Genomic DNA, 20812 nt, shown 5'->3' with positions numbered 1-20812 from the left:
TCTTTATTATCAAACAGAAGTATCAAGTGGCTGGTTTCGTCTTCTTTTAATCTTTCCAAATTATTAAGGTATGTTGATTATAAAGTTCTTCAGAGTGTAGTTGTTGGTTCTTATGTCTAGAATTTTCTTGTATTTGTTATAAAAACCTGAATGTCATTTTCGTGGTAGAATTCGCGCTTCATATGTTTTATATTGATACATCGGTTGATTTTGGTGGGATTTTCCAATAACACATTCGATGATTATCGTTTCAAAATACTGGCCTTTCTTGCATTATCACCAAATACCAATTTCAGTAGTCTTTCAAATATCATTGGTACGGCAGGGCTAAAAATCAACAAATGAATCAAAAATCATGACACGTCACAATTTAGTTATGTATATCATAATGTGATTGATTTTAATTTTATCAAACATGGCTCTAACCAAGAACAATATTTCTCCTCTTTTATACAGTCATCTATCTATTTATCTTATTCGTACCACAGATGATGACATAAAAACGTTTTGCTAGGTATGTCTTTAAAAATTGCGCCTAATTGGAGAAAGATCACTTCTTCACGTGATAGTACACGTGATTTTTTTCTGGTCTATATTTGTTCAACTTGTTGTAAGATAGACTATTTAAAATATTTGTTTGTGTCAAAAGTTCGCAAAATGACAATACTTTGCATGATGAAGTGTCAAGTCCAAACGCTATCAGTTTTATAGTATCTATGATTACTGAGATGTGACAAAATTATTCTAAATTAGAGACTTCGAGATTAATTACCTCATATTCCTCTTCTTAAAACGATTGCCCCTGAAATCTTAAGCTCCTCCCCAATTTTACTTGTTTACGCCCCTGATCAGATTATTTGTTTATCCGTATCCAAAGTTTACAAAATGACAAAACTTCATTGACAACGTTTCAAAGTTGAACGCTGAGAATTTTAGAGAAGCTCTGTTTATCGATTTTCTTAACTTCCTAAAATATTAATCTTTAATTTTGAGCTATCTTTGGCTGGCTGCCCGTCTTCGTTTATGATTATTTCAGTTAGTTTGCATGTAAGTCAGGATGTTCAATAATTGAAATAAATAATAGTAAATTGTGAAAGGTTTATTGGCATAAAGCTTCCAAGTCAAAACTTCTTTGTGTTTACTTCAGTCATAACCAAAATAAAAAATTTGCATTTCATATTTTATTGGGTATGAACAGAATTCAATGTTTTACAATAGAAACAGCAGGTGATTAAAATTGAACATTTATTGAACATTCCAATTTCTTTATTATCAAGCAGAAGCAAGGGCATCACGTAGCTGGTTGTGTCTTCTTTAATCTTTCTAAATTTGTTAAGGTATGTTGATTATAAAGTTCACCTATCAGAGAGTACTTGTTCATTCTTATGTCTAGAATTTTGAGATATTTGTTATAAAAAACCTGAATGTCATTTTCGTGGTGGACTTCGCACTTCATATGTTTTATATTGATACGTCTTTTGATTTTGGTTGGATTTTCCCAATAACACATTGGATAATTTATCATTTCAAAATACTGACCTTTCTTGCATTATCCCCAACAATTAGTTTTGCTTGTCTTTTAAAATATCATTGGTACGAAAGGCTAAAAAATCAACAAAATGAATCAAAATCATGACACGTCACAGAATTTCAGTTATGCATATCATAAATGCGGAATGATTTTAATTTTATCTAACATGGCTTTTATCAAGAAGAATTTTTTTTCTTTTTTACACAGTCTTCTATTACTTATCTTATTCGTATCACAGATGACGACATAAAAACGTTTTGCTAGGTATGTCTTTAAAAATTGCGCCTAATTGGAGTGAAAAGATCACTTCTTCACGTGATAGTACACGTGATTTTTTTCTGGTCTATATTTGTTCAACTTATTGTAAGATAAACTATTTAAAATATTTGTGTGCGTCAAAGGTTCACAAAATGACAATACTTTGCATGATAAAGTGTCAAGTCCAAAAGCTATCAGTTTTGTAGTATCTATGATTACTGAGATGTGACAAAATTATTCTAAATTAGAGACTTCGAGATTAATTACTCTCATATTCTTCTTAAATAAAGATTGCCCTAAAATCTTGAGCTCCTCCCCAAATTTTACTTGCTTCTACCCTGATCAAATTATTTGTTTATCCGTATCCAAAGTTTACAAAATGACAAACTTCATTGACAACGTTTCAAAGTTGGAACGCTGAGAATTTTAGAGAAGCTCTGTTTATCGATTTTCTTAACTTCCTAAAATATTAATCTTTAATTTTGAGCTATCTTACTTTTAAAAGGCTGGCTGCCTGTCTTCCTTTATGATTATTTCAGTTAGTTTGCATGTAAGTCCGGATGTTCAATAATTGAAATAAATAATAGTAAACTGTGAAAGGTTTATTGGCATAAAGCTTCCAAGTCAAAACTTTTTTGTGTTTACTTCAGTCATAGCTAAAATAAAAATTTGCATTTCATATTTTATTGGGTATGAACAGAATTCAATATTTTGCAATAAATACAGCAGGTGATTAAAATTGAACATTTATTGAACATTCCGATTTCTTTATTATCAAGCAGAAGCAAGGGCATCACGTAGCTGGTTGCGTCTTCTTTAATCTTTCTGAATTTGTTAAGGTATGTTGATTATAAAGTCCACCTATCAGAGTGTACTTGTTTATTCTTATGTCTAGAATTTTGTTATATTTGTCATAAAAAACCTGAATGTCATTTTCGTGTTGGAATTCACGCTTCATAAGTTTTATATTGATACATCTGTTGATTTTTGTGGGATTTTCCCATTAACACATTGGATAATCTATCATTTCAAAATACTGACCTTTCTTGCATTACCACCAACACTTAATTTCGCTTGCCTTTTCAAATATCATTAGTACGGCAGGGTTAAAAAATCAACAAAATAAATCAAAATTATGACACGTCACAGAATTTCAGTAATGCATATCATAAATGCGGAATGATTTTAACTTTATCTAACATGGCTTTTATCAAGAAGAATTTTTTCCTTTTTTATACAGTCATCTATTACTTATCTTATTGTAAGATAAACTATTTAAAATATTTGTTCGTGTCAAAGTTCGCAAAATGACAATACTTGCATGATGAACTGTCAAGTCCAAACGCTATCAGTTTTGTAGTATCTATGATTACTGAGATGTGACAAAATTATTCTAAATTAGAGACTTCGAGATTAATTACTCATATTCCCTTCTTAAATAACGATTGCCCTGAAATCTTAAGCTCTCCCCAAATTTTACTTTCTTTTACGCCCCTGATCAGATTATTTGTTTATCCGTATCCAAAGTTTACAAAATGACAAAACTTCATTGACAACGTTTCAAAGTTGGAACGCTGACAATTTTAGAGCTCTGTTTATCGATTTTCTTAACTTCCTAAATTATAAATCTTAATTTTTGAGCTATTACTTTTAAAAGGCTGGCTGCCTGTCTTCCTTTATGATTATTTCAGTTAGTTTCCATGTAAGTCAGGATGTTCAATAATTGAAATAAATAATAGTAAACTGTGAAAGGTTCATTGGCATAAAGCTTCCAAGTCAAAACTTTTTGTGTTTAATTCAGTCATAGCTAAAATAAAAAATTTGCATTTCATATTTTATTGGGTATGAGCAGAATTCAATATTTTACAATAAAAACAGCAGGTGATTAAAATTGAATATTTATTGAACATTCCAATTTCTTTGTTATTAATCAAAAGCAAACACATCACGTAGTTTGTTGTGTCGTCTTTAATCTTTCTAAATTTGTTAAGGTATGTTGATTATAAAGTTCACCTATCAGAGTGTCATTGTTCTTATGTCTAGAATTTTGTTATATTGTCATAAAAAACCTGAATGTCATTTTCGTGTGGAATTGCGCTTCATATGTTTTATATTGATACATCTGTTGATTTTGGTGGGATTTTCCAATTAACACATTGGATAATTTATCATTTCAAAATACTGACCTTCTTGCATTATCACCAACAATTAATTCTGCTACCTGTCTTTCAAATATCATTGGTACGGCAGGGCTAAAAATCAACAAGATGAACCAATGTTATGACACGTCACAGAATTTCAGTTATGCATATCATATTGATAATGTGCAGTAATTTTAATTCTATCTAACATGGCTTTTATCACGAAGAATTTTTTTTCCTCTTTCATATAGTACGTAGATTGCAGGTGAGCTAACGTCCTACTTTGGTACGTAGATTGTAGGTGAGCTAACGTCCTTTTACTTAAGTACGTATTGTAGGTGAGCTAACGTCCTTTACTTAAGTACGTAGATTGCAGGTGAGCTAACGTCCTTTACTTAAGTACGTAGATTGCAGGTGAGCTAACGTCCTTACTTAAGTATGTAGATTGCAGGTGAGCTTAACGTCTTACTTAAGTACGTAGATTACAGGTGAGCTAACGTCCTTTACTTTAAGTATGTGGATTGTAGGTGAGCTAACGTCCTTACTTAAGTATGTAGATTGCAGGTGAGCTAACGTCCTTACTTAAGTACGTAGATTACAGTGAAAGCAACGTCCTTACTTAAGTACGTAGATTGCAGGTGAGCTAACGTCCCCACTTCTATAATGTAGATTACAGGTGAGCTAACGTCCTTTTCTTAAGTACGTAGATTACAGGTGAGCTAACGTCCCTACTTGGTATGTAGATTACAGGTGAGCTAACGTCCTTACTTAAGTACGTAGATTACAGGTGAGCTAACGTCCTTTACTTAAGTAATGTAGATTGCAGAGCTTAACGTCCTTACTTAAGTAATGTGATTACAGGTGAGCTAACGTCCTTTACTTAAGTACGTAGATTACAGGTGAGCTAACGTCCTTTACTTAAGTATGTAGATTACAGGTGAGCTAACGTCCTTTACTTAAGTACGTAGATTGTAGGTGAGCTAACGTCCTTTACTTAAGTACGTAGATTGTAGGTGAGCTAACGTCCTTTACTTAAGCCTTTTGTTTCATGATCCATCTCTTTCATATAACCTAATTCAGTAGACGTCTTTTTAGCTTTTTATTAATTGCCTATGCAAACGACCGCATGGCGTTAAGCTCGAATGCCGACAAGCACTCAAACTTCTGGGGGTCCTTTGCCTCCTCTCCAATAAGCTTATGCCACACCCAATATATTTGTAAGAAACAGACACCTGGTACTGTTTTTTCGGTCTAAATGTGTTGAGTTTGAGTTACTCGCCATATCTCTTTTAGTAATATACTCTATACCTTCAGTAACAACCACGAGTCAACTTAATGATCGAACTGATTTTTGTTATTTTACAGAGCAGTATTTATAGTCTTTATTACAAATAACAAATATTATTATTGGTTGAAATAGTTTCTCTATTTAAGCTATATATGGTACATAAGGAAATTTAACTAACGTCAATAACTGTTCCTTGGCTGTTAGCCGTGTGGTAACGATACATTTTTAAACCAAACTACACACATACTATTTCCTTAACCTGTTTCTGTGGTTTATTGGCATGACTAAACATCCCCACTTGCTCATAAACTAAATTAACAAATTAATATCTATTTACCAGTTATAAATGTTTTGAGTCTACTTAATTTAATCTTATTTACAGCTTTCGTAAATATATCAGCCACATTTTCATGTGTTGCTACATACATAATTTCTATTTTACCAACCTTTATTTCACTTCTGATAAAATGATATCTAATATCTATGTGTTTTGACCTTTTGTGGTACATAGGGTTCTTTGCTAAGTTAATTGCACCCTGATCGTCAACATTCAACAAAACATACTCGCCTTCCTTACAAATACGCAAATCAAAACACAAATGTTTCGAAAATTTTGCTTCCTGAATAGCTTCAGTCAATGCCATATACTCAGCGTCACAAATTGACAAAGCAACTGTAGATTGCTTCTTACTCCTCCAAGAAACCAAACCACCGTTCTCACTAAACCTGAAACCAAAACTGAAAATACCTGTCATCCATCGCCAGCCCAATCAGAATGAAAAACCAATCAATTTTAAACCACTTTCACATTTTCTAAACGTAAATGTCTCATCTATTGTATCCTTTAAGTATCTAAGAACATGCTTGGCCTCTATTAGGTTTACTTGTGTCGGTTTTGCCATCTTTTGAGACAACTTTGTTACAATAAAGCACAGATCAGGTCTAGTTCCTGTCATAACATATATAAGACTACCGACAATTTGTCTGTTAAGACTCGGATCTTCTAACTGAGGCGATTGATCATGCGACATTTTATTTTTATCGGAAGATGATGGAGTGGGTTTGGGTTTACACTCCGACATGCCAAATTTTGTTAGTAACTTTATAATATTGCCTTTGACTCATTGTTGTTTCACCTTCTTAGCATTTGAATTCAGTCCCTAAGACCCAGGACAATATTCCTAAATCTTTCATCTTAAAACGGTCGCTTAAGATTTTCTTGACACTCTGCATTAATATGTCATTGTTAGCAACTATGATAATATCATCTACCCATACTATTAGAATAGTAACATCTTTTCCTTCAAATCGCGTGTAAACGTTTGGGTCGACTAATAATTGTTTGAAAGTTTTCCCGATTGAGTGTTCATGCAATACGTTATTCCGATTCCTACCACTTTGCTTTAATCCATACAAAGACTTTTTCAACCTGTACACTAATTTTTCACCATTTTTATCTACTTCCTTATATCCTTCGGTTTAATGCATATGAATTTCGCAGTCTATTGGGATGTTAATATAAGCTGTTTTTACATCCATCTGATGCAATAACATGTTGTTTTGAACAGTGTGTTGAAGCAATACACGGATAGAACTCATGCGTGCAGTTGGCGAAAAGGCTTCGTTGTAGTCAATACCGAGAGTCTGCGAGTATCCCTTTGGCTATATAACGGGCTTTATGGGTCTCTTTTTCATGTTGCCCTACTTTTACAGAGTATCCTCCCCTGAAACTTCTTTTGTCACATACTCGTTAAGATATTTACTCTTACTTTTTATCCTAGTGGGGTATCTTGATTCTCTAGATGTCACTGGAGTACTAATGTCTTCGTTAGTTGTTTTGGGGTTTCTTTCATGCAATTTTGCTATCTGAGGTGCAAGTTCTTCATCGTCTAGTTCTGGCAGTTCACTGCTACCCTCCCTGAAGAACTTAATGCATCTTACACGCTGTACCTTGTTGATGTCAGGGTAGTATAGTAGATATGCTGGACTATTTTTGTCATACCGTACGAAAATACCTTGTTTACTTCTAGAGTCTAATTTTTTTGAATTTTGTGAATAACCATAACAAACACGACCAAAAACGTGCATTTTGCTCAAGTCTGGTTTTGAGCCTGTAAACGCTTCGAACGGAGTTTTGATAAAACTCGAATTAAAACAACGATTCCTAATATAAGCAGATGCTATGACGGCATATGTCCACATGGATTTTGGTAGTTCCGCTTCTAGCAATAGACACCTAACCATGTTAAATAAAGTTAACCACGATCTCTCAACTGTGCGGTTCTGGTGTGGCGAATATGGTGCACTAGTTTCATGTCTAATTTTGTCTTTCCTAAGAATCGATTTAAATTCTCGCTTGTAAATTCAGTGCCGTTATCACTTATGCGCTTCACATTTCCGTAAGGTGCAACATCTGCTAAAAACTGTTTTAATGCTTGTGGTATATCGCTTTTATGCTTAAGAAAATAGACCATACTCAATCCTAAATAATCATCCACAAACGACAATGCATATCTAAACCCTTCTCTTCCTTCCGGATCAATAGGACCTGCAAGATCCTTGTGAAGAAACTCAAGAGGACACCTTGACTTTTTATCTTCCAGCTTACTTTTCGCCTGACACATTTTACCTTGCGTACAAACCTCACACTCAACTTCCCTTAAACCTCTGATTTTCATCCCCTTAAACCACCTTCTCTAGTTTCCTAACATCCTTGTAGTTGCCGTGACCTAGAACCTTGTGCAACTCATAAAGAGAACATGCATTTTTATTCGAAGATGATATGCTATTTATATAGTAAAGTTTGCCCTTTTGTCTTATTCCAAACGTTGTGCCATCAGGGCACTGTACATGCTTATCGTGTTTATCTAATTTGACTTTTGCCCTCTCTTCTACGGCAGCATTTACTGAGAATATATTTTGATCGTAAGATGGAACATATAAGGCATTACTTAATAAGGCATCCTGCGCATTTCCATGCAAGTCAACTAATTTCACTTTAGCAGTACCTTTACCGACTACTACGTTGGCTTTACTGCCATCTGCTAATTCAATAACATGCGCTTTACTGACATATTTACTATCAAAATCTATAAATTTTGATTTATCGTTAATAATGTGGCTTGTACCTCCTGTGTCCACCAGTATAGTTAAATTCGCTTTATCCTCATCCTTCACGTCTGCTTCAGCGTTCTCTTCTTTATCCTTTGACACGAATAAAAAGAAGTGTTGCTATTCACTGTCACAGCGCTGCTCGTCTTTAGCTGACTTGGACGTTTCTTTCGTCTTTCGGCAATCTTTCGTGTTGTTGGTCTTGTATATGGAGCACCATTTGTTCCCCTTCACTCGGCATTGTGAGTTTTTGTGTCCCTTTCTTCCACATTTGAAACAATTTCCGTCAAATTTTGGCTTCACAAACATAACGTTGTCACCTACCTCAGTTTTTGGTGACAATGGTTTGATATTTTCTTCATGACTTCGTAACGAGTTTTTAAATTCCCTAAATGTCATTTGTCTTTCTCTTTGAACTGTTACGGTAGCAAAGACGGCGTACGTGCTTGGCAGACCCTTTAAAACCATTGCAATGAGTAGTGCATCACTTATTATCTCCTCGGCTTCTCTTAAGGCTGTTGCCGATCGTTCTACTCGCAATATATAATCTGTGACAGTCTCGTCGTCACTTTTCTACAGCGAAGTGAGTTCCGTGTAAAGAGTGATGATGCGAGGTTTTCCTCTGCCTTGATAGTGATGTCTGAGGATTTCTTTAGCTCTCCGTTCATTGTTTTTTGCCTCCCGAATCACAAGAGACAAACTTCTGTCGTCCAGACATTGGACCAACTCTGCAAAAGCGTCAGCCAGTTTTGAAGCTGCTGGTTCTTCTCTCTCACTTGTTGATTCGATAAATACGTCGTACAGTTTTACAAGACGCATATAGCCCAAGAATTTTACTTCCCATAACTCGTATTTGCTTTCGCTTCCATCGAAAAGCAAACCTCTCCTGGGCTTATAACCTGTTGAGTTCGAGTTATTCGCCATATCTCTTCTTGTAATATACTCTATACTTTCAGTAACAACCACGAGTGAACTTAATGATCCAACTGATTTTTTTTATTTTACAGAGCAGTATTTATAGTCCTTATTACAAATAACAAATATTATCATTGGTCGGAATAGTTCCTCTATTTAAGCTATATATAGTACATAAGGAAATTTAACTAACGTCATTAACTGTTCCTTCGCTGTTAGCCGTGTGAAAACGGATACATTGGTAAAACAAACTACGCGCATACTATTTCCTTAACATATTTCTGTGGTTTATGAGCATGACTCAACAAAATGTAAGACAAATTTTTTGAGCTTTTTTCTCATTTTTTATATTTTCCAAAACATTTCAAGTGTTAGGCATGTTTTAAGAAACTTTAAATGCATGCAAAGAAACACAATAAGTAAATTGTACATTTTATGGCATTTACATGAAATTTGCATGTCGATTACATACAGAATACTATAAAATGGTAATAACAGAATTTACCACAGTATTTTACAGTGTGTAATCAATTTGTTTTTTAAATGTTCGCCAGGACACAGTCTCAATCCGCATTCTACACAACTAGAATGAATTTTTTGTTGTTTTTTTCTATAAAACATGACTTACATGACATGTGCTATATTTTACATGATTTTTTTATTGAAAAGGAAGAATACTTGAAAAATTTCTCATGGTTGTCTTTACAATTAATTCTAGAAGACAATTAGATGTTTTATAAGAAATGGGAATTTTTTTTAAATGCAAAGGCTAAATTACAGTACACTCTGCTTGATACATATTTCTATTGTACAGGTGACTAAGTAGTCATTGTATTCAAGTGGACTGCCTGCACAAACTTTGTGTGTCAGTTAGACAAATTGTTAAACAACTTCCTAGGTGATAATATAACTCAGTATCTCCATTTTCATTCCAACATGCAGTAGCGTCGCTAAAGTGGGGCATGGGGAGGTGTCAAGTGCCCCCCTTAAAATTGGCTGTGCCCCCAAGTTCCCCCCATTTGAATTTTATATAAGAGTCTTTATATGAATCATTCGAAATTGAAAAAGAAGCACATGGCATTAATGTAGCTCTTACGGAATTCGCACAATTTTACTGTAAAGGGAAGCATTCTATTAGCTGTGCAGACTAGTTTGCGTTGCATTTACCCTTTCTGGGTTGTTGGCCGAGTGGTGAAGATTTTAATTCCTTAAAAATAAACAAAAACAAAACAATAATTCTAGAATAATTCAAGTTTCTAGTGGGCAAGGAAGAACAAGTAATATTGTGATGCATGTCATGAACGACATTACACCATATCATAGAACTTGTATGAGATCGTGGACAAGTATACTCGTAGGCTCAAACTTGTAGACACAAAAATACAAATATAGCAATGACTAAGAGTAAGGCTCATGAAAATACTGCAATTCTGGGAGTATTATAATATGAAAACATTTCATTAAAATCAATAATCAATCTACGTAACGTTATAACACGAAGAATGTACAAATCCGCCAAGGTTAAACTGGGAAGTTAAAAAATTGAAACTATTCATGTTGTGATAAATATTTCAAAAATTTCCCAGTGTAGAAGCAATTTTTGGGGCTATTTTGCTAGCGACGGACGTGGTACAAATTTTGTGCCCCCCCAATCGCAAAATCCTGGCGACGCCACTACCAAATTGAAGCCAAATGCCTAAATGCAGGAAAACTAAAATTTCCAATTACGTTGTTTTCAGCTGCCATCCTCGATATTCATTTACACGTACAAGTAAAACTGTAACATTACGTAGCTATGTTTGATGTTCAACAATTTTAGTTGTCTATAAATTCAAATTAAACAAACAATTTATGTTGATATTACTATTTTTATGACCCTTAGATGGAGTCAAGAGAGGAAAAGAATTACAACTACTTACAGAAAATACTTAAAAATGTCGTTAAAAAGAAGCTTGTTGATTTATTTATCCAAGAGTGGAACGCTCATTGCAGTAAAGACCACGGAGAATGGAATAATTCAATCAGTGGTCAGAAGTTGTTCAATATTGAAATGTCAGAGAAAAAATTTTGTGATAAACAAATTTTGTCAAAATTTAAAGATGGTGACACAAGTAAGTGGGATTGTACGGCATTATGTAAAGCAATATTGTTTACCCACTCAATTGGAACAAAAATTGATCCAAAAGTTAAAAATGCTGTGAATGAAATTCGTAAAGTAAGAAACGAAATCGCTCATAATAAAGATGGTAAATTATCTGATGCTGATTATCACACAATGGTTTGTGATATTGAAAACTCATTTCAAGATCTAGGATTTTCATTAAATGAAATTATCAAAATAAAAAGTGAACGAAACATATTTTATTCTTTTCAAGTACTTCCTTGCAAATCAAATCACAATGTGATTAAACGTACAGAGTTACTTAATCAAATCACATCAGATCTCAAGAACTTGCGCAGTACTAACAATAATGAACTAACATATTACTATATTTCTGGTAATCCCGGCAGTGGTAAATCTCAATTAGCCAGACAAATTTGTGAAGAAATGTATAACTCGTTTAACTGGGAAAAGAATACGACATTTGTGATGACACTTGAAGGAAAAGATATCGACTCTCTTTTGAAAACTTATGCTGAACTTTGTAAACGATTAAGCAATGATAAAACTGTCACTGAAAATATTCTGAAAGAAGCAAAAAGCAGGGAAGACAAAATCATAGATTTTCAATTATTGCTGACACAACAACTGAAATGTTGGCAAACATGGTGGATTGTTGTAGATAACGTGGTTCAACTTCATAAAATTTATCCATTATTACCTCAAGTTGGTGATCATAGCTGGAAAAATGGTCAAATTATAGTAACTGTTCAAAATACAGATGCTATACCACCAGATGGAAATCTAAATAAACACATTTCAGTTAGTCATGGTATGAACAATGAAGAATGTCGACAACTTCTATCTGTCTTTTCTGATATTCATTATAAAGATGAACATATTTTAAAAGATTTATCAGAAAAATTAGATCGTCAACCGTTGTTCCTGGCAAATGCTGCTTCCTACGTTGGTGATGTAAAAAGTGCAAATCCGACATTCACCTGGGAGGAATATTTTGATAAGTTGAATGAAGGAAAGCGTCAGAAAATGGATGGCAATTTTCAAAAAATAAACTCAACTTACTTAGGAATGAAAACTGTTATGTTAGCAGTTCAAAAAAATGCTGAAGAATCCATCTTGTTGGAACATGTTTTTAAACTTTTCTCAATAATATCTTTCGATCCCTTACCAAAAGATGTTATAATACATTTTATTAAAAGCATTGATCCACAAATATCTGCAGACGATGTCTATCTTCAATTAAAGCATTGTTCTTTATTCCTTCAAACGGAAAACAACGACATCCGCCTGCACAGCGTTGTACACGAAGCCATCAAAAATTATTCATCGCAGACCTTTGGCTGTAAACAAAACGAAAATAATTCTAAAAAGTCTGCAGCTGATCTTGCCTGTCAAGTTGCTTGGGCACTAAATCGTTTTGAAGACAGAGAATATGAAATCAAAATAATTCCACATCTAATTAAATTCATAACAAATTCATCATTTCAACATTTCCTAAATAAGTTGATCGATGTAAAATATTTCTTTTTTTTCATTACAAGACAAGAACTTGATGAAAGAAATTGGAAAGTTGCCAAGTATTTTGTAGATGTTTTGAAAAGATTTTGCAACTATAAACTTGCAACTAAAGTACTTTATGAAATAACAGAAATTCAAACTAAAGTGTTAGGTGTTGATCATATTGATGTTTCATATTCGTACAACGAGCTGGGTGTATTGCTTTGGAAGAATGGAGAATATGAAAATGCTAAAGATTTTCACGAGCGAGCAATGCGAATTCAAACAAAAGCATTTGGACCTGACCATGTTAATATTGCGAAGACGTACGACAATCTGGGTTGGGTTTACAATAAAATGGGAAACAACGAAAAAGCAAAAGATTTTCATGAACGAGCGATAGAAATTGAAACGAAAGCATTTGGACCAGACCATGTTAATGTTGCGGCAACGTACATCTATCTTGGTTTAGTTTACGATAATATGGGAGAGTACGAAAAAGCAAAAGATTTTCATGAACGAGCGATAGAAATTCAAACAAAAACATTTGGACCTGACCATGTTAATATTGCGACAACGTACAACAATCTGGGTTTGGTTTACAATAAAATGGGAGAGTACGAAAAAGCAAAAGATTTTTATGAACGAGCGATAGAAATTGACACGAAAACATTTGGACCTGACCATGTTAATATTGCGACAAGGTACAACAATCTGGGTTTAGTTTACTATAGTATGGGAGAGTACGAAAAAGCAAAAGATTTTTATGAACGAGCGTTAGAAATTGACACGAAAACATTTGGACCTGACCATGTTAATATTGCGAGAACGTACAACAATCTTGGTTTGGTTTACTATAAAATGGGAGAGTACGAAATAGCAAAAGATTTTTATGAACGAGCGATAGAAATTCACACGAAAACATTTGGGCCTGACCATGTTAATATTGCAATAATATACAACAATCTTCATTTGGTTATAAACAAACTATAGATATTGAAACTGAGGCATTTGGGTTTCTATTTATCTTTTATTTGCTAGAAGATAAAATACTCCTGTCTTTGAGAAAACGTACAAGGAGATAGAAGAAAGGGAAATGAATTTGTAGCTCATTTTTAATGAAGAAGGAAATCAATTTATCTTTTCATTTTAGGTATGTCTTCTTTATACTAAAGCTGATTAGAAACAGTTGTATTGTAGATTTCTTTCAACAAAGGTTCAAATAACAACAGTTGTATATTTATAGAAGGTATAAATATATTATTGACAATATTCAAACATTTGTATTTTCAAGTTTTGAACTGTCATTTATTTACTGGAACAGTTTTTATTAAGAAACTTGTATGGAACTATCAAAGTATATTTATGAGTTTAGTTTGCAATATCTAGCTATTCAGAAGTTGTGAAGTTCCTTAAAATGAATGTTGTTGGGTCATTTTCTTGTATAATGAGAGTAAATACTGATCTTACAGCAACCATGATCATGTAACATCCCTTTGAAATGCTAAAAAAGCCCACAAGATTTGCTTTTATATAAGTATGAATACAGTCTTTTCTATATTTATTTCCATTCATTCATATAATTTACAAAATATACTTTCTATTTATGAGAATTGTAGTTGTTTGAAATGGACATGCAGTTATTGTTATTTGATTCAATCATACTTGATTTGGGGACTAACATCTTAATTGTTGTGACAATGTTTGTTTTTTTTACTTTGGAGGAAATACTTATTTAATGATTGATTCAATTGTTAGAAGGGAAACATATTTATAATAATCATTTATGTATATTACGAGTCCACGTGACTACTGTTACGTAATATCGTTGTTGTTCTGCCATATAGAAGAGAGCACATGTTATGTTAAAATATATTGTCAATCGTTATGTTGTCAAACTCCTTTATGATTCTATCTGATGTTCGGTAAAACCTCTAAATCTAACAGGTTATGGGCCCAGAATGCTATGGTCTACATGTGAATCGAACAAGTCGACGATTTTATAAAATATTTCTATAAGTATTTTGCGGTCGAATATAAAGTCAATATGGCTGAATTGAATTCGTTCAAATTTGCGAAGTTAAATGGGTCGAACTATCGGACCTGGTCTTTAACATGCGTTTATACTTAGAAAGCCTTGATCTGTTTGAACATGCTGAGGGTACTGCTCAACTTACGTCGGAAAGTGCCGAAGTTCGTCAGAGTTTGCGCGTAATGCGAAGAAGGCATGGACTCACATCTGTCTGGCTATCGAACCAGAATATCAAATTCATGTACGCCATACCACAACTGCAAAAGAAGCATGGGACGCTCTAAAGAAGCAATTTGCTAGAGAATCTCTGTTACAGAAAGTGAGATTGAGACAACAATACTACGCTTGCCGTTATCGTTCAGGAGAAAGCATGTTGGAGCATATTAGTCACTTAAGAACATTGCATGACCAGCTAAAAGAAATGGGGTAGAAGTTGATGACAAAGAACTGGCAATGACACTCTTAGCGAGTTTGCCTGAAGAGTTCAAACCCTTGATTACAGCCCTGGATGCAATAGGTGATGACTCCTTATCTTACGACAAAGTGAAAAACATGTTGTTAAATGATGTTGATCGACGACAAGACGGAAAGGATCCTGAAGGAGCATTTGCTGCTGGAAGAAATATGAGAAAAGGAAAGCAACAATATGTATTTAAAGGGAAGTGTCACAACTGTCATGAAAGAGGGCATTTTGCTCGTGACTGTCCAAAGAAAAAGGTCTCGACGACAAGAACAAGAAAAGTAATGAAAGAAAGAAAGGTGAATCTGCTACGTGTGTAGAGAAAGAAGATGATGATAATATGGTGGAAGACGAAGCATTGTATACCTCAAGTTCATGGAATAATAACAGCTGGATTATCGACTCAGGTGCCACACAGCACATGACCTATAATAAGAGCAATTTGATTGAATATGTTCAATTTTCAAATCCATCAATTGTTAATCTTGGAGATAATAGAAGTATTCTTGCATATGGTAAAGGGGTTTGCCGTATTATTGCTGATGCAAATGAAAGACCTCAGAAGATAAGTTTGCGAGATGTGTTGTATGTACCAGATCTAGGTAGGAATTTGCTTTCTGTAAGAGCCATGATAAAGCTTGGAGCGTGTGTTACTTTCAAAGATGATCAATGTGAAATCTTTAGAGGTAAAAAGTTGTTGGCAAGTGGTATAATGCTGGAAAACTGTATGTATTGAAAATCATTGAAGGTAACTATGTGAATGTTGCAATAGATGATAAATTAATGTTATGGCATTATCGTTTTGGTCACCTTGGAATGAACAATGTTTCAAAACTGCTGAATGATAATATGGTTATTGGCATGGATACTACGCCTAAGGAAGAATCTCCATGTGAGGGATGCATTATGGGTAAGCATCATAAATCCAAGTATCCCAAAAGGAAGCAAAGCGTGCAATTAAACCGTTTGAATTGGTGCACAGTGACGTTTGTGGACCGATGTCAACAAATTCACTTGGTGGTTCAAAGTATTTTGTTCTTTTTATTGATGATTTTTCAAGGTACACTTATGTTTATTTCATTAAGAACAAACATGAAGTATTGGAGAAGTTTAAAGTATTTAATGCAATGGTTTTAAACATCACTGGTTGTTCAGTTAAAGTTTTACGGACAGACAATGGTGGGGAATATTGTTCCAAAGAATTTAAAGAATTTCTTAAGCAGAAAGGAATTACACATCAACTTACTGTGCCGTATAATCCCGCACAGAATGGTGTATCGGAACGAATGAATCGGACACTTGTTGAATCAGCCAGATCAATGTTATCACACAGTAATATGCCGTTACAATTTTGGGCAGAAGCAGTGAATACAGCTGTCTATCTGAGAAATCGAAGTCCGACGGTATCACTTAATGGAGTTACACCGTTTGAATGCTTGTTCAATAAGAAACCAGATGTTTCTAATCTGAGAGTATTTGGATGCCTAGTTTACGCCCACGTGCCTGCAAGTCAACGAAAGAAATTTTCAGAGAAATCAAAGAAGTGTATCTTCATCGGATATCCTGAAGGGACGAAAGGCTACAAATTGTTTGATGTGCTCAGTCAAAAGTTTATCCGAAGTCGGGATGTCGTCTTCGTGAGAAATGTATTCCATAAGTTTGTTAAAGATGTTCCTCCTCTACAACTAATAAGACTACTGAAATCGAGGCAATTATCAATACAGAAACCATACGAGAAATTGCAAATGAAGTGGATCATCCTGAAGACAATGTGCCAATACCATGTAATCGTCCAGGGAGCCACGTATGAAGATAACTTTCTAAGAGATGTGGAAAATATCAATCCACGACGTGAAAGGCGACCACCACAAAGATTTGATGAGGAATTATATAGTTGCAGAGAAGATTTAATCGCAGATATTTATGGAGCGGTACTATCGCTGAAGCATGGAATGGAAAGAACAGTAACGAATGGAAGAAAGCTACAGAGTTGGAATACAAATCATTAATCGAGAATGATACGTGGATCTTGTACCACCACCCGAAAAGAAAAATGTGATTGGTAGTAGTGGGTGTTTAAAGTCAAAAGAAAATCTGATGGAACAGTCCAAAGATTTAAAAGGTAGACTGGTAGCACAAGGCTACACTCAATCACCAGGTATAGATTATGAAGAAGTGTTCGCACCTGTTGTAAGATATAGTTCGATAAGATCGTTACTTGCAGTTGCCACCATTTGTGACTGGGAAGTCCACCAAGTCGATGTTAAAACTGCATTCTTACAAGGAAATCTGGAAGAGGAGATTTATATGAAACAACCCAATGGATTTGTTGATAAAGAACGACCAGATTACGTTTGTAGATTAAAGAAAAGTATATATGGGCTAAAACAAGCAGCGAGATGTTGGAATAACGCGATTAATACTTATCTGTTATCCAATGATTATACGAAATGCTGCTGATCCCTGCATCTACATCAAATCAGTGAAGTCAAAGATCGTACAATTAAGTTCGTAATTGTAGCGATATATGTTGATGATATGATGTTCTTTTCAAATGATGTTAAGATGTTGCAACAAGAAATTTGAAATTAATTTAGGAGAGCTGCACCACATCCTTGAATGACAATTTTAAGAAATCGAGGATCTCGAACAATGTCTATTACTCAAACAAATTATTTAGAAGGTGTGCTCAAGAAGTTTGAGATGGAGAATTGTAAGTCTGTTTCAACACCCTGGAAACAGGAAAGAAGTATGAAAAATTGTCAGATGAAAATGAATCATTTGATAGACGAACCTATCAAAAGGCAATTGGTTGTTTAACGTACGCAGCAACAATCAGTAGACCAGATTTGTCCACAGCCGTCAGCATACTGTCTCAGTTTATGTCTAATCCTAGTATACAGCATTGGAAAGGAGGAAGTATTTCGTTACATTAAAGGAACTTTGAATTATGGCTTGGTTTATACTGCAAAATGCAAGCACGATTTTGACAGGATATTCGGATGCAGATTGGGAGGAGACATTACAACTCGACGTTCAACAACAGGATACGTTTTTCAAGTACAAGGTAACACAGTAAGTTGGTGTAGTAAACGTCAAGGATGTGTAGCAAGATCGACAACGGAGGCGGAGTACATTGCTCTGAGTACTACTCTAGCCAGGAAGGGATTTGGTTAAGAAGATTGCTGGAAAATATTTCAAAGAAACAAGATTGCCCCACCATCCTATATGAAGATAATCAAGGAACGATTGAATTAACTAAGAATCCAAAATTTCATAATAGAACAAAGCATATCGATATATCGTATCATTACGTCAGAGAGCAAGTTGAGAAAAAGAACATTACTATCAAGTATTGCAGAACTGAAGATATGTTAGCGGATGTAATGACTAAAGGATTAACAAAAATTAATTTTGAAAATGTAGAAGCAAACTGGGACTTATGGAAGTTTGAGAACTATGTTATCTATGAACACTATTAGTTAAATTTGTTAAATATACTATGATTATTAAGTGGGAGTGTTAGAAGGAAACATATTTATAATATCATTTATGTATATTACGAGTCCACGTGACTACTGTTACGTAATATCGTTGTTGTTCTGCCATATAGAAGAGAGCACATGTTATGTTAAAATATATTGTCAATCGTTATGTTGTCAAATTATGATTCTATGATGATGGTAAAACCTCTAAATCTAATATCAATAATACTTTATTATAGTTCAAACTATAAAGGCAATGTAAAGTAAAAGTTATAAATAACCTGAAGAAGAAAAAGCAGGACATCATTGCCATAACATTGGCAGAAGTGAAAATGACACATTTAACTGTCTGACTGCCAGATTTTAGACAACCAGATTTACTAATATATAAAAAATCCCAGCAGTGGCGCAGGATACTTGTTAATTGGAGGGAGCACAAATTCATATATGCATGTCTTAATCTATTTAAAACAATGGATTTCAAAGGAACTTAATGTGGCAGAACATGAATATATGAATATGTGCCTCCTAGCAAAAATAAAGAGTCTGCTATGTCATTTATTCCCAGGGCATGTTGAAGAGCTCTGGCATTGTTTGTAACAGTTAGTATTTCATTTTGCAAGGAAATTCTTATTTTTTTTCCAAAACATTCGAACATTAGAGAAATTGTGTACAAACTATAAAAAGTTTATATTAGGAATATAATTCTAGAGCAACACCCTCCTTTAAAGTATGTATCCATGTTCAGGAGTGAATGACATGACCAGAAATTTTTGGCTAATGTCTTTACAACTGATAAGAACAGTAAATGAGTCATTTCTACTGGTGTCTTTACTACTGATATGGACAGTAATGAGTCATTTTCATTACTATGACATTCATGTCTTGCTTTTGCTATAGTTAATACTTTACATTGTTTTGAAACTGATTCTCCCAGCTACATAAATGATTTCGTAGTCTTGATGTGAGTATGGACCGCCACAATAATAACATTTTCGCGTCGATTCAGATTGGATGGTGGCCAACAGGTCGTTATTTTTGTCCTTTGACTCGATATCCCGCGCTTGATAAGTGCTTTGCTCATCTCTACGGCCGTCCAGCAAAATATCACTGAGTTTATACTCGGGATCTCTTAGTGCTTTCTTTCGTATCCGCGAAAAGATCCCGCCATGATTATCTGTTGTTCCACCTCAAAATGAACATCATCAAAGCACACGTTTGAGCTAATTTCCTCAATCGCTTATGAAATTGTTTCTGATTGTTCTTGTTTAGCTTCGCGAAATTTGTACAGTTCATATTGCCGATTTTTTTGAGGCTCAAAATATTCCGTTAATTTGGTTTTAGCAAGTTCATATTCGCTGTCGTCGCCTGTATCGTTGAGCTGTCGAAATATTTCACGAATGAGTGAACCATCTTGACAGAGAAGTAATGCTCGTTGTTGCTTTTTATCTTTAATTTCACTCGAGATAATAAACATTTCAAAATCGGCAAGCCATGTGCTCAATCAAGTTGCCAAGCTTACACCAAGTATTTATTTAAGAAAAACCTTTTTTAAACAACTTTATTATCCAGCGTACGTACGTTGGGTGGCTATTACACATGTATATATAACATCAATTTTCATCATATACTACATTGTATAACTACCAAAAAGTTACATATGACTGTTCAACAAGTATTTATTCAACAAAAAGTTTTTTTTCCAGCGTACTTACGTTGGGCGGCTATTACACATGATTTCTTAACAACTTTTCAAGTGCCCTTTACGTAAATTGGTTTTCTAATTAAAGGATTTTCAAGATCTTAAAGTGCCTGCACAACCCCGTTATACATCATCGCTGGTGCTTTCATAGTCGTTTCACTTGTTTGATCGTCCTCAGAATCCACTTCTTCATGTACAACCACTTCTTCTTCGTCATCCAGAGCCGACACCAGATCACTTTGAAGCATGTCAACATTCCCATGAAATAAA

At 34.3% G+C, this 20812-nt stretch overlaps 1 protein-coding gene across 1 annotated transcript in view; it reads left to right on the top strand.

Annotated features, from left to right (window-relative positions):
* Nucleotides 1–1277: 1277 nt before the first annotated feature.
* The window catches only part of LOC124442435, a gene marked incomplete at its 3' end in the record, with an annotated part of 84335 nt that continues 64800 nt past the window's right edge, over nucleotides 1278–20812 (top strand). The window contains exons 1-2 of the mRNA XM_046992932.1: nucleotides 1278–1337; nucleotides 2569–2628. The remainder of the gene's footprint in view (nucleotides 1338–2568; nucleotides 2629–20812) is intronic.

Source organism: Xenia sp. Carnegie-2017, unplaced genomic scaffold (genome assembly GCF_021976095.1).
Source record: "Xenia sp. Carnegie-2017 unplaced genomic scaffold, XeniaSp_v1 HiC_scaffold_20, whole genome shotgun sequence".
Lineage (NCBI taxonomy): Eukaryota > Metazoa > Cnidaria > Anthozoa > Malacalcyonacea > Xeniidae > Xenia > Xenia sp. Carnegie-2017.
Note: the sequence above shows the minus strand (reverse complement) of the source record. Positions and strands in the feature narration are given on the sequence as shown.